We start from the raw sequence: 15076 nt of genomic DNA on the forward strand, positions 1-15076 counted from the left end.
TCATATATCCTTGGGAACAAAGTCACAGTGTACAGACCAAACTTAGAGAGTCTGAAACTATGCTTCCCCTCCTTAAAGACAAGAGTATCTACAAAATAGTCTGGAAATCATTTGAACAGGTTATTTGTCCCTCCTCCCTGAGTTATTAACTTATTTAATCATTTATTTAGATATGTATAGACTCATAAATATGCATTTTCTACTTTGAGTTTTAATCCAACATTACATACATGTGTTGCTGTAAATTGTCTAACGTTGTCTATTGAGAGTTCTTTCAGTTCTTTCAAGGCGCAAATTCTTTTCAAGTTCTTTCAAAGTACTCCTTTGACATCCCTATATCATTGTGAGCATTTAAAATTTTTCAGCCTTTTCTTACCTTCTCCTCCAAGCTCATTTTATATATTTCCTGCTCAGGTCCTAGAGCATTTTTCCAAGAAGCCCTGGTTTCTCTTAATGGAGAATGGCGTTAGAAACCAAGATCTGGGTACGAGCTGTGCTCATTGCTACTAGGGTACTATTTTTTTTGGATGTTCTCAGCTAAGTGATCAAAAAATATGTATTACTTATGTAGGTGTATGCTGACTCATGTATATATGCATATATATATACACACACACATTTGTGTATATACACATGAAAATATTTCCATCTGTAACCATCTGCAGTTATAGTAAGCGAAATATCAGTTCATCTTGATGCTTCCAGCTTTGATCACTAATCACAAGAATTACTCTAGCTTCCTCATCTTGCTTATTTATGTTTCCACTCCAGCAGTGAGAAACCTAGTTCCCATCTTCTGCCATCCCTTTAGTTATTTGTTTAGCTCCAGTGTATATGCACAGCAGTATCAGAATTGTTAACCTGTACCCCTGTGGAAAACAACTTTGTCAGCCTGGGTACAGAGATTAAGTCATTCTTCTTGCCTTTAATCTTGAGGACTCGACTCATTTCCAAAATTACCTAGGTCAGCACCTTTTCTTCCCACCCTTTTCGATGAGGTTGTCTTACACATTTGTAACACAGTTAGATTTTCTTTTCACAGTCTACATTCTTTCCTGGAATTCCCAATTTCCTAAATGGTGTGTGTGTGTGTGCATGTGCGCGTGTGCACACATTAAGTTACCTTTTTTGGGCTGTACAATTTTTATTACTCATTTATTTTTCATCATCTATTTATTTCCCATTTATTCACTGTTTACAGTACTCTTGTTTCACACACTCAAAAATAAGTTGAATTAACTGACATTTAGAAATTGTCTCTAAAGGTATTTAAAGTAAAACAGAAAGATCAGAATCTGCAGAGATTCTCAGAGAGGAATGGTGTAGATAAACTAAGCAGAGCAGCATCCTAGGACAGACAGATCCTTTTCCAGCCCTAAACACAGTGTCAGCTGTAAAGTTTCTGTAGGAAAGTGAGTTGGACTGAAGTTGACTTTGGAGCTACTTGCAGGCTCCCAGATGTAAAGTCTTTAACCCCAAAGTCCAGAGGAGATTTCATTTCAGATTCCCATGGTTGGTTCAGGAATCTCTCACCTAGAAGTTCACACAAGCACAGTGAGATTCACAGTCAGCACCGGGAGTGAGCCTTCATCATCATGTGAAACACCTGAACACTTATGGTAACATCTGAGCATATCATTTGAACACTTTTGATAACATTTGTCTTTACAAGATACTTCTGCTTGTTCTTCCTCCTATCATTTTCAGGTCCACATTGGGAAGCCTTACCAGGTGTATAGTCATTCCTATTTTACAGATTAGCAAGTTGAGGATCAGAAAGGGCTTGGTTTCCCGTTGGCACATACGATAGGGAGCTCCATCCCAGAACCCAGCTTTTCCTCCACTCCTCCAAAGGCACTCTTGCTGTTTCCTTCACCTTTGACTACTCTGGGGACAGAACCTCAGATAAAGCTAATCTGAACCTGAGACTGTGTGTGTAAACTTCATTTCTGATTCCTATGAGAATCCACATTAGAGGGATGGGGATTTCAATATGGACAATATGAACTTTAAATAAAATCCCTCATAGGTACGCTAGGCCCAGATGTTACTTCAAGGCATTTTAAGGTGTTCTTTGGCCTCCTTTGGCAAAGAAAGCAGATGTTTTGTCTTTCCAAGTCATTTTTAGGTACCAATGCTTTCTCATATCTGACGTCATTTTAAAAATACCCAGAAAATAAGAATAAAGGTTTTTGAATAGTCAGAGCAGGTGGTGTTCATTCCATTCCCTCTTTGTTTGCACACACCTTTTCAGAGCTTTTTACTCTTACTTTACACAGAACTCAAATGCTCATAATTTCTTGGTATCCAGTCCCACAACATGTTAGAAACAACAACTGGAAATAGAGGAGAGTGAGTAGAAGAATTGGGCTTTAAGGATTTAAAATAGGAAGCCACCCAAGAACATTTGGTCAAGAAGAAAAGGGTCTCTGTACAACCCAATCTCCCTTGATGGCACCAGTTCATTTAAGTATGGTGGCATAATCTGTGCTCAGAAAGATGTTTCCAAATTATTTGTAAATGCAAATAGTGTTTTGTCTACTTTACTTGAAATGGTGATTTTTCAAAAATGTTTTCATTCAAAATGATTTAAATAAAAGAGATAGTTATTCCTCATTTAAAGGAGGGAAGCCTTATATCTATGAAAAGCAAGACTACCCAGTATAACTCATTAACTCAATAATCACTGTGTATAAACTGGACATCAGGAATTGGGGATAGAGAAATAAATAATATCAATTCCCATCTTCAGGAAACTCAACATCTAATTTAACTGTGGTCTGGATGGCTGAGGTTTCTATGGTATGAAATGCTGATGGTTAAATCCTTCCTATTCTCTGAGTCTTCCAGGACTCCTAGAGGTGAGAAGCACCTCTAGGGTGTCAGGGTTTAAGAAGCAGCAAAAAGACTAATTATTATAGAAAGAGAAGGAATGGAGGCATGGAATGAGGGAAGAGGGGAGGGAAGGAGGGAAGAAGGAAAGAACCCTGCCATCCTGCTAACTTTGGATAGATGAAAAAAAAGTGCCTTATCCCAAAATTTCCACTCTGTATCCATGTAAACTTGGTCAAATGTTATAAATAAGAGTAATTTTACAGGTGCCATATCTTCCAAGCAAAAAATAACACAATGATGTAGGTGTTATTATCCCAATTTTGTATAGGAAACAGAGGCCCCAAGTATGTAACCATCCGATCCAAGCTTGGAACTTGGACACTCAGACATGGCTGGAGCTGGATATGAATGAGTCCAGGTCTGTTCCATTTGGTGTGAGATCCCAGACACTCTTCACTATGCAACATTGTCTTCAGTTGAAGGAGGTTGGACAGATCCAAGAAACATCTGCAATAATGTTGTTGTTGCTGTTTAATCGCTAAGTCATGGTTGACTCTGCAACCCCATGGACTGTAGCGTGCCAGGCTCCTCTGTCCTCCACTGTCTCCTGGAGTTTGCTCAAATTTATCCATTGAGTCAGTGATGCTATCTAACCATCTCATCCTCTGCCACCCCCTTCTCCTTTTGCCCCCAATCTTTTCCAGTAATATACAATACATATACAATAAAAGGTCACCAGTAAAAGAAGTGGGGAGAAGGAAGGGAAGGGAAGGGAAGAGAGAGAAGAGAAAAAGCGTCTTCAGGATTCCCTTTCCACAAGAGGCTGTGCTGATTCGTCCATCCATGACACATTCCCATATGACACGACCACTCTGTCATTCAGCACTGCGTGTCAGTTGGACACACTCCAGTTGAAGAAAGTTTAGTGACGAGAATGTTTATACAGACATAGCACCATGTGAGAAACCCTCAAGACACGTGCAGTGCACAGTAACCCAGGGCTAGTGAAGGAGGAAGGAGGGGAGGATTGGGATCTAGAGAGAGAATGCCAAGAGCAGATAGCCTCCTAACAGGAGCCGTGATCTTCCTCTGAGGGGGTGAGATCAGCCATGGTGGTCCCACGGCAAGGGAATCAGGGAACTAAAAACCGCAACCTCCACCTCATCTGTCCCTCCTTTCAGTCTCCTGGTGGGCTCCCCATTGGCTAAACCCAGCCAGAGACTGGAGAGTAAGGATCTCCTCTGGTGTAGGGGTCAACCACAGGACAGAGTGAAAAGGGAAAAGGACATCTGGAAAGACAATCAAGACATTCCTTCCCAGCCACCCCTCTGCATTCCAACATGGTACCAGCTTAATTCAATATCAGTGGATGCTTTCCCATTAAGATCATGATCTTTCTTGGCACTACCCTCCAGGGATCTAAGAGTAATTGACTGGAATTGGCCTGGAAGTAACTGACAAGAAGTTGGGCTACATTTGTCACCTTTGTCTCAACCCAAGCCTGGGAACTTGTTCCTTTTCCTCCTTTGGTTTTTTTTTTATCATTTTGATGTTGATAACATCTTAGAATTTTTTGAAAGGTGATCTTAACCTGTGTTTGTAGGACACGGTATAGACAACATTTTGTGGATTTAAAATATCCAGGGAGATAGCTTCCCTGGTGGCTTAGGTGGTGAAGAATCCACCTGCAACTGTGGGAGACCTGGGTCTGATCCCTGGGTTGGATAGATCCTCTGGAAGAGGGCATGGCAACCCCTCCAGTATTCCTGCCTGGAGAAGCCCCATGGACAGAGGAGCCTGGTGGGCTGCAGTCCATGATGTCACAAAGAGTTGGACATGACTAAGTGTCTAAGCACAGCACAGCAATGCTGTCATGAAAGAAACATGGGACTTGATTTTAGGAATCTCCACACCTTACAAACTGAGTGACCTTGAACAAGACAGGTAGGTGCCTTATCAGAGCCTCAGATCTCACTCATGTAAAATAGGAATGACAAAGTTATCTCTCAGGATGGTACACTTTTGACAGTTTAAGGGCACAAAGCAAAAACACAAGTATGCTTTGCATCATACATAGAGGGCAATGATTTTTCAATTTATTATTTTTCAGTAAGGCAGCTTAGTAGTCAAGACATCAAGGTGTAGGTCAGAAAATAGAGCTTTGAATCTTGGCTGTGAAACTTCTTAACTGAGTGACAAGAAGCAAATGCTGTAATCTTTCCAAACCTCAGTTTCCTTATTTATAAAATGGGAATAACTAGAGTCCCATCTCTCAGGCCATCATTTACTGGTTCATGATGAACCTCAGTAAGGATAACCATGGGTACTCATTATTCCTGCATTGTTAGACATGCAAAAGCTGCCTTCACAGGCAAAAGCCCATTCACAGCAGTGGGCAGGTCCATAAATCATTCATTAATTCAATAGTACTTACCATCCCTGTTACTTTCCAAGATATAAGATCTAGCTGGGGATCGACATCAGCAGATAACACTGCTTCTCTTGAGACCACGGCAATAAACAGAATATAACTCCGGAGTGCTGCTCCTACTACCATTCCTTTCAAGTTTTGTTTACCCAAGCTTCAGAGACTTTGACTTTGTTGCTGTTGTTCAGTAGTGTCTGACTCTTTGCAACCCCATGGATTGCAGCATGCCAGACTTCCTTGTCCCTTACCATCTCCCAGGGCTTCCTCAAACTCATGTCCATTGAGTTTGTGATGCCATCCAACCGTCTAATCCTTTGTTGTCCATCCCCTTCTCCTCCTGCCTTCAATCTTTCCCAGCATCAGGGTTTTTACTAATGAGTCGGCTCTTCGAATCAGGTGACCAAAGTATTGGAGCTTCAACTTCAGCATCAGTCCTTCCAATGAATATTCAGGACTCATTTCCTTTAGGATAGACTGGTTTGATCTTGCAATCCAAGGGACTCTTAAGAGCCTTCTCCAACACCACAGTTCAAAAGCATAAATTCTTTGGATACAGCCTTCTTTATGGACCAACTCTTACATCCATATATGACTACTGGAAAAACTGTAGCTGTGACTAGATGAACCTTTGTTGACAAAGTAATATCTCTGCTTTTTAATATGCTGTCTAGGTTTGTCATGGCTTTTCTTTCAAGGAGCAAACATCTTTTAAAGTCATGGCTGAAGTCACCATCTGCAATGATTTTGGAGCCCCAAAGAATAAAGTCTATAACTGTTTCCATTGTTTCCCCATCTATTTGCCATGAAGTGATGGGACCAGATGCCATGATCTTAGTTTTTTGAATGTTGAGTTTTAAGCCAACATCTTCACTCTCCTCTTCTACCTTCATCAAGAGGCTCTTTAGTTCCTCTTCATTTTCTGCCATAAGGGTGATGTCATCTGCATATCTGAGGTTATTGATATTTCTCCCTGCAGTCTTGATTCCAGCTTTTGATTCATACAGCCTGGCATTTCACATTTCACTCTGCATATAAGTTAAATAAGCAGGGTGACAATACAGTCTTGACGTACTCCTTCCCCAATTTGGAACCAGTCCATTATCCCATGACCCATTCTAACTGTTGCTTTTTGACATGAATACAGGTTTCTCAGGAGGCAGGTAAGGTGGTCTAATAGTCCCATCTTTTGAAAAATTTTCCAAGTCAGTCAATGGTATTAGCATAGTCAATGAAGCAGAAGTAGAGGTTTCTCTGGAATTCTCTTGCTTTTCCTATGATCCAACAGTGTTGGCAGTTTGATCTATGGTTCCTCTACCTTTTCTAAATTCCAGCTTGAACATCTGGAAGTTCCTGGTTCATGTACTACTGAAGCCTAGCTTGGAGAATTTTGAGCATTACTTTGCTAGGGTGTGAGATGAGTGCAATTGTGTGGTAGTTTGAACAATTTTTGGCATTGCCTACCTTTCAGATTGGAATGAAAACTGATCTTTTCCAGTTCTGTGGCCACTGCTGAGTTTTCCAAATTTGCTGGCATGTTGAGTGCATCACTTTAACAGCATCATCTTTTAGTATTTGAAATAGCCCAGCTAGAATTCCATCACCCCACTAGCTTTGTTCGTAATGCTGCTTTCTAAGACCCACTTGACTACACACTAGACCCAGGATGTCTGGCTCTAGTTGAGTGATCACACCATTGTGGTTACCTGGGTCATTAAGATCTTTTTTGTCAAGTTCTTCTGTGTATTCTTGTCACCTCTTAATATCTTCTGCTTCTGTTAGGTCCATATGGATTCTGCCCTTTATTGTGCCCATCTTTGCATGAAATATTCCCTTGGTACCTCTGATTTTCTTGAAGAGATCTCTAGCCTTTCCCATTCTATTGTTTTCCTCTCTTTCTTTGCACTGACCACTTAGGAAAGCTTTCTTATCTATTCTTGCCATTCTTTGGAACTCTGCATTCAGATTTCTGTTACTACAAATATCTCTTGACTTCCTACTTTTGTATTCCAGTTCAACTTCAGCAACAAAAGTTGAGGACTTTGCCAGCAAAGTAATGTCTCTGCTTTTTAATATGCTGTCTAGGTTGGTCATAGTTTTTCTTCCAAGGAGCGAGTGTCTTTTAATTTCATGGCTGCAGTCACCATCTGCAGTGATTTTGGAGCACCACCACCCCCCACCCCAGATAAAGCCTCACCATGTGCAGTAAGTCTTTAATCCAATTTTCTGCTGATGGGTGGGGCTGTGTTCCCTCCCTGGGAGGCCAAACCACGGTAGGGAGAATGGCGGTAATGGTGACCTCGTACAAAGGAACTTATTCCAGCAAGCCGGGGCTCCTAAGACTGTGGTATTCAGTACTCCTGACCCTGCGGCAGGCCACTGTCAACCCACGCCTCCAACCCCCTGTCCAGGAGACTCCTGGATACTCACAGGCAAGTCTGGCTCAGTCCTTATGAGATCACTGCTGCCTTCTCGTGGGTCCTGGTGTGCACCCGGTTTTGTTTGTGCCCTCCAAGATTCATCAAATCCCACTGGCCTTCAAAGTCAAATTCTCTGGGGGTTCTCAGTCCCTATGGCAGATCCCCAAGTTGGGAAATCTGTTGTGGGCCCTAGAACTTTTGCAATAGTGCTATGACTTTAGTCCCATGATTTTCCATGTCTGATTGACTCACAAGCCTGGGAATCATACGGTTTGCTACATCTCCTGTTTCTGCTTCTAGCTTTCTGATTGACACTGTATAAACTACTTAGTTTTTCTGAGTCTCTCAACAAATTCAACAGATAGAGAGAGGTTATAGAAGGATAGATGATGGAAAGATGGAAGGAAGGATGGGCTAGATGGATGGATGCGTAGAATTTACACTAGATAAGCCACTCAGAGTTCCATTTCAAACACTATGGCTCCAGCAACCACTCTCTGAAAGCAAACCCATTTGCTTCTGGAGTTGTTTCATCATTCTTCACACATGGATACTGATGAGCACACTCAAGAACACACAAACATCAAGTGCCTCCTGTTTGCCTGACACCAGGTATATGTTTAGCAAATTCTGGATATTTTATGAAACAAGCCTTGTTTTCCATAATCTATCCCTCGAGCCCATCCCATGCATCTATGTCCAGCAGAATGGAAGCCACTCACAGGAACCTCATCTTTGTTATATTCCAAAATGGACCTAAAGGTGCCTGAATTCCATGTAGACTCACATTGCTGAGCTCTGATTCAAACACAGTTTCCTAAAATGGGAAGAGATTAGTCGAGGGAAGCGCTTTAGTATAAAGAATGATATGTATGTCTTCTTGGCTCATGTCTGCTCTTTTGCCTGTTATGAGAGTTAATGCCGGCCCAGGAAGGGAGCAGCAGGGGCCAGAGTTGTGTTTCCCACTTGGAACAAAAGGGGGAATGTACTGCAGATAAGAGACGCCCGGTGTTTGGGCTTTTGGAAACGGAAATAGAGTTGCTATATATATGTCGGCCTGATCTGGGAAGGCCCCTTCACCCCCATCTCTTAATTCTGATTACTGCCAGACTGAGATCTATCTATCGGTTCGGAATGCTCTTTACAAGAAAGGTTTCATTGTGAGGGAGGGGGGCTGGCCTTATTTTACCAGTAGAAGGCTATTATCTTCCAACAGCTGTTTATAGTTAACTGCAGCCCATACTTAAAGCCTGAGCGCTGGAGCCTTATTTAGTGCCTGTGGATTTGTGGTGAAGAGTCAAGCTTAACTCTTTCTTCCCCTGTAGTGAATGACCTCAGTGGGGAACTGGGATGGAGGTGGCCTGTGAACAGAGAGGGAGGAGACAAACAGGTCTCCTCCTCCCAAAGATGGTAAATAGCAATGTCTTTATTAATTGTTTATGTTAGGGGTGCATTGAGCATTTTGTATGCAGTATCTTGGTGAATTTTGACCAGCTGTGCTCTGAAAGTGATGTGATTATGCCCGTTTCACAGGTAAGGCAATGGAGGCTCAGGCAATGAATGCCAGGATTCAGTCTGCGTGAATCAGAGTCAGAGCGGCTAACTCCTAAAGGATGCTTGTGTTACGCCTCCTGTTAGTCCAGTGCAGTAGCTGAGGATAGTTTACATGTCCCACACTATGCAGGGCTCCATTGTGGCTAGAAAGCTTCCACCCCAGGGGGCTTTCAGGCTGGCCAGAAAGGTGAGCAGATGTAAGAGATACATTGAAAACGGTGAGGAGCAGTGAAAACTTCATGAATGGCTCACCCCATCTAGGATGGCAAGAGTAGATCGGGACTTAAGAGTTTAGGGAGGGGCAGAGTTTACCTTTAAAAACAAACAAAAAACTGATATCAAGAAAGGAGCACAGCTACACAAAAATAAGAGAGTGGGTGGGGAGAGAGAGAAAGGCAAGGAGAAGGAGAGAAGATAAAGGGAAGCTGAGGGACTGTGGTGGGTAAGATCAGAACCCCAGGGCACCTTGACTTGCCCCTAGGAGCTTAGACTTAAATCTCCAGGAAATGGGCAGCTAGGTAGTCAGATCCACATCTTAGAAAGAGCCCTTAGGCTGTGGTCGGAGCATATTTTGGAGGGAGCAAAAGACAGGAGATGAGAAAAGCTTAGGCCACAGGGTGAGAATCCAGGAAAAAGAAAATGGCTGGGACAATGCAGATGGGGAGCTGGAACTGCATTCTAAAGAAGTGCCGCAGGTAAGAGCAGAGGCACATGGTGTTCTGCTTCCTCACCTCACTGAAGATGAGAAAGAGTTTAAATATTACAGCAAGAAGTTGGAAGGAACATTTCTCCAACCACTAACTCAACCCTAAATGACACACATTCCTGAGGGTTGCAAATGCTGATCAGTGGCCTTGGGGGTGGTTAGTGAGACAGTGTGTACACGCATGCGCGCGCACACAAACACACACACACACACACACACACACACACACATTTTCTCAGCACGTCTGGAATTCTTGTTCTCCCTTTGTTTGACTCCAGCATCTTTCCTGATGACAAAGAAAACCAAAGATTTGGAAACCCATTGTTGAACACAAAGAGAGGCAGAGTCAGAGGGCTGTGGGGGAGAAGTTGGCCGACCTCGATCTTGATTCTCCGCCTTGGTACCCAACAATTCACAGTGGGAGAGAGAATGGCTTGCCAAAGGACTCTGTGTGACTGGGCTAAAGTAGAAGAATATGTCAAGTTCAAGATGAAAAGACAGCCCTCGCAGCTGAAAGCCGAGCTGGGAGCTAATGGAGCTGGGGAAAGGGGGCCTTTTCAAAGAAAAGTACTTATTTGCAAACTCATTTCTCCTCAGCAAATGCTCCCAGGACCTCTGGCAAAAGGAATTCCTGGACCCAGGCCTTCCCATTGAGCTGTTAGTGATCGGCAGTGGTTAATTACCTCTTGCCCAGCTCCCTTATGCAGCCAATCCGCGGGGGTGGCTGCAGAGGTCCGGGGTGGGGGTTTTGCTCTTTTAATTCTGATGTTCAACAAAGTGAAAGTCTTACCACTGCAGAGCTAGAGGAATTGCTCTTAAGTCCTCATTTTGCAGTGGCAGGAGTGGTGGTTCAAAAGAGGGAGAAGGGCATGGCCACCAGGGAGACTGGGGGTCTGCAGTGGTTCATGAGCTAGGCATGCCCCTCGTGCTGTGAGGATAGTCAAGAGAGACCCTGACTGTCACCCGCCCTGGTTACTGGAGGTTGAGTATCACTGCAGTTTATAGAGATTTGCATTCATTGGCCAAACAGGCTAAGGTCACTTCCGGTACTGCCATTTGAGATTCCCGGAATCTGACATAGAAGTGAGACCAAGCAGACCTTTCCTGAGAAGGAAGTGCTCTAGTCAGTGTAGCAGGCTTCCTTTGAAGATATATGTAGGGTTTGTTTTTGTATAAGGAATTGGCTCCTGTGACATGGAGGCTGGCAAGTCTGAAATTCACAGGACTAGCTGGAGATTCAGATCAGAGCTGATGTTGCAGGCTGGAGTTAGAATTCCAAAGGGCAACAGGCTGACAACTCCAGCAGGGTTTCTGATTTGTGGTCTTGAGAATGTCTTCAACATCGAGAAACCTGTCTTTGTTCTCAAGGCCTTCAAATGATTGGATGGGGCCTACTTGCATTACAGAGGGTAATTGGCTTTGCTTCAAAGCTACTGATTTAAATGCTCATAACATCTAAGAAAGGGTTTCCCTGGTGGCTCAGACAGTAAAGAATCTGCCTGCAATGTGGGAGACCTGGGTTCTATCCCTGGGTTGGGAAGATCCCCTGGAGAAAGGAGTGGCTACACACTCCAGTATTCTTGCCTGGAGAATCTCACGGATAGGGGAGCCTGGCGGGCTACTCTCCATGGGGTCGCAAAGAGTTGGACATGACCGAGTGACTAACACACATACATATCTAAGAAAATACCTTCACATACCTTCACTATGAACTAGTGTCTTATTCAACAATAGGACACCATAGCCTGGTCCAGCTGACACATGAGATTAGCCATCACAGAAGGTATTCCAGCAGGATCCAAAATGTGCCAACAGTCAGAGCTATGAGATGGTGGGGGTGAAGTCCCTGTCGGGGAATGTTTATCCTTCATTCCTGACTAGTTCAGTTCATGCCATTTTCAGTTCACTTTGCATGCATTTCCACCCATCTCCTCCTCCCTAACCTTAGCATTCTAGAGGATTAAAACCTGTGCCCAATCTAGACTTCTGACCCATTCCCAAATTTAAATTCAAAGTAAATCAGGAAGTCATGAGAAGTCAAGCAGAAGCCAGGACTCTGCTTCTACATCATAGATCTACTAAGTGGCATAACCCTTGGCTGGGGATTGTTAAGGAGTTTAGAAGGTGTTTATTTTGTTGTTGCTTTTTATGTTCTTTCTGCTTTCTTCTTCTTTTTCTTTGACCCAGAGATAATCAAAAGGGAGAGAAAGTCTAGGGAGACAGAAATTCAAAATAATCTGAAAGTTAAAACTATAATGTTACTATTCTTATTCTAAAAAAGAATATCACTGTGTCAAATTTTTCACACTGGCTTTGGTCTGGGGGTCAGCTCACTAAGGAGAGCAGCAGTTTACCTCTGGGTTGGGGATTAAGATCCATTTTGGGGTTTTCCAGACCTCTTGTGCATATATTCTAAGAGGACCCCAGTTTTTTTCTGTTTAAGAAGTAGTCATACTGGTAAAGACAGGTGGAAGGTCATGGTATAGGCCCTTGACTTAGAAAAGGGAACCAAGGGATAACAAGGGAACATTTCATGCAAAGATGGGCACAATAAAGGACAGAAATGGCATGGACCTAACAGAAGCAGAAGATATTAAGAAGAGGTGGCAAGAATACAAAGAAGAATTATGCAAAAAAGATCTTCATGACCCAGATAATCATGATGGTGTGATCACCAACCTAGAGCTAGACAACCTGGAATGCGAAGTCAAGTGGGCCTTAGGAAACATCGCTACGAACAAAGCTAGTGGAGGTAATGGAATTCCAGTTGAGCTATTTCAAACCGTAAAGGATGGTGTTGTTAAAATGCTGCACTCAAAGTGCCGGCAAATTTGGAAAACTCAGCAGTGGCCACAGGACTGGAAAAGGTCAGTTTTCATTCCAATCCATTCTTTGGCAATCCCAAAGAATGCTCAAACTACCACACAATTGCACTCATCTCACATGCTAGTAAAGTTAAGCTCAAAGTTCTCCAAGCCAGGCTTCAACAGTACGTGAACCATGAACTTCCAGATGTCCAAGCTGGTTTTAGAAAAGGCAAAGGAACCAGAGATCAAATTGCCAACATCCGTTTGACCATTGAAAAAGCAAGAGAGTTCCAGAAAAACATCTATTTCTGTTTTATTGACTATGTCAAAGCCTTTGATTGTGTGGACTACAACAAACTCTGAAAAATTCTTAAACAGATGGGAAGACCAGACCACCTGACCTGCCTCTTGAGAAATTTGTGTGCAGCTCAGGAAGCAACAGAACTGGACATGGAACAATAGACTGGTTCCAAATAGGAAAAGGAGTACGTCAAGGCTGTATATTGTCACCATGCTTATTTAACTTATATGCAGAGTACATCATGAGAAACGCTGGGCAGGATGAAGCACAAGCTGGAATCAAGATTGCGGGGAGAAATATCAATAACCTCAGATACACAGATGAAACCACCCTTATGACAGAAAGTGAAGAACTAAAGAGCCTCTTGTTGAAATTAAAGAGGACAGTGAAAAAAACTGGCTTAAAGCTCAACATATAGAAAACTAAGATCATGGCATCTGGTCCCATCACTTCATGGCAAATAGAGGGGGAAACAGTAACAGACTTTATTTTGGGGGGCTCTAAAATCACTGCAGTTGGTGACTGCAGCCATGAAATTAAAAGACACTTGTTCCTTAAGAAAAGTAATGACTAACTTATAGAGCATATTAAAAAGCAGAGACATTACTTTGCCAGCAAATGTCCATCTAGTCAAAGCTATGTTTTTTCCAGTGGTCATGTATGGATGTGAGAGTTGGACCATAAAGAAGGCTGAGCACTGAAGAACTGATGATTTTTGAACTGCAGTGTTGAAGAAGACTCTTGAGAGTCCCTTGAACTGCAAGGAGATCCAACCAGTCCATCCTAAAGGAGATCAATCCTGAATATTCACTGGAACGACTGATGCTGCAGCTGAAACTCCAATACTCTGGCCACCTGATGCGAAGAACTGACTCATTGGGAAAGACCCTGATGATGGGAAAGATTGAAGGCAGGAGGAGAAAGGAACGACAGAGGATGAGATGGTTGGATGGCATCACCGACTTAATGGACATGAGTTTGAGTAAACTCTGGGAGGTGGTGAAGGACAGGGAGGCCTGACATGCCGCAGTCCATGTGGTCGCAAAGAGCTGGACATGACTGAGCGACTGAACTAAAATGATCTGATGTCACTCATTACCTGGTGAGAAATAAAAATGAACCCACTTGAGTTATGGGTGCCAGCAGGTGGACTAGGCACCCTTAAAGACACTGCAAGGCCTCATAAGTATGGTCTGAATCTAACGTCCCTCTGTCGGTGCCAGTGCACAAACTGTCTTAGATGCCTTCTAACGGCCTTGCCCACTGGTCAAGCCTACCCTCAAATCTGTACTTCTCCTTGGAAGTGCCCCTGGCCATTGTGGTGAATTAATTATCGTTTAATTATTTATTTGATGTCTTTCTCCTATTGGATGGTGAATTCTGTAAGAAAAAGTTTCTGAGCCTGGTGTAATGATGGACATGATACTGAGTGAGCAAGTGCTCAGTGAACATTCACTGAGTGAATCAATCAATCAACCAATAGCTAAGATGCTACATTCCTCTCATAAGACTGGACAGGCCTTTTCATTTATGTGGTTGCGTCTACTTCCAGTTACCATAGATATGAATGAAACCTTAGTCTTCCCCCTCATTCTCCTTTCTTCTTTTGAGGTGTATGCATGGATAAATTACTCCATACTTTGAAGAACATTTAAAGACTGCCACATATATGAGACTATTTTTCTAGCACCATCATTTCCTGTGAGATTAAGTTCTTGGTAATCATTGTCAGTGTGATCTAGGGCAGCCTCAGCCTGCAGCAGTTTGAAGCGGGACTTCAGCTCCCAACCAGAGATTGAGATCGGGTCATGGCAGTGAGAGCACTAAATCCTAGCCAGTAGACCAATGGTCAGTGACAAGGCCCTGGTTCTTTGACTTTGCAGGGGGGAAAAAAAAAATTCCCACAAAGATGGAAAGTGGTGAAGTAAGTATTTTTTTAGGAAAAAAAGAGTGCAGTATGTGTGGATAGACATGTCAGTAGCATTCAGAGAGAGTCCCTGAGTCACGCCTCTGTGATAGTCTGAATCA

The sequence above is a fragment of the Muntiacus reevesi genome, chromosome 2 (genome assembly GCF_963930625.1).
Source record: "Muntiacus reevesi chromosome 2, mMunRee1.1, whole genome shotgun sequence".
Lineage (NCBI taxonomy): Eukaryota > Metazoa > Chordata > Mammalia > Artiodactyla > Cervidae > Muntiacus > Muntiacus reevesi.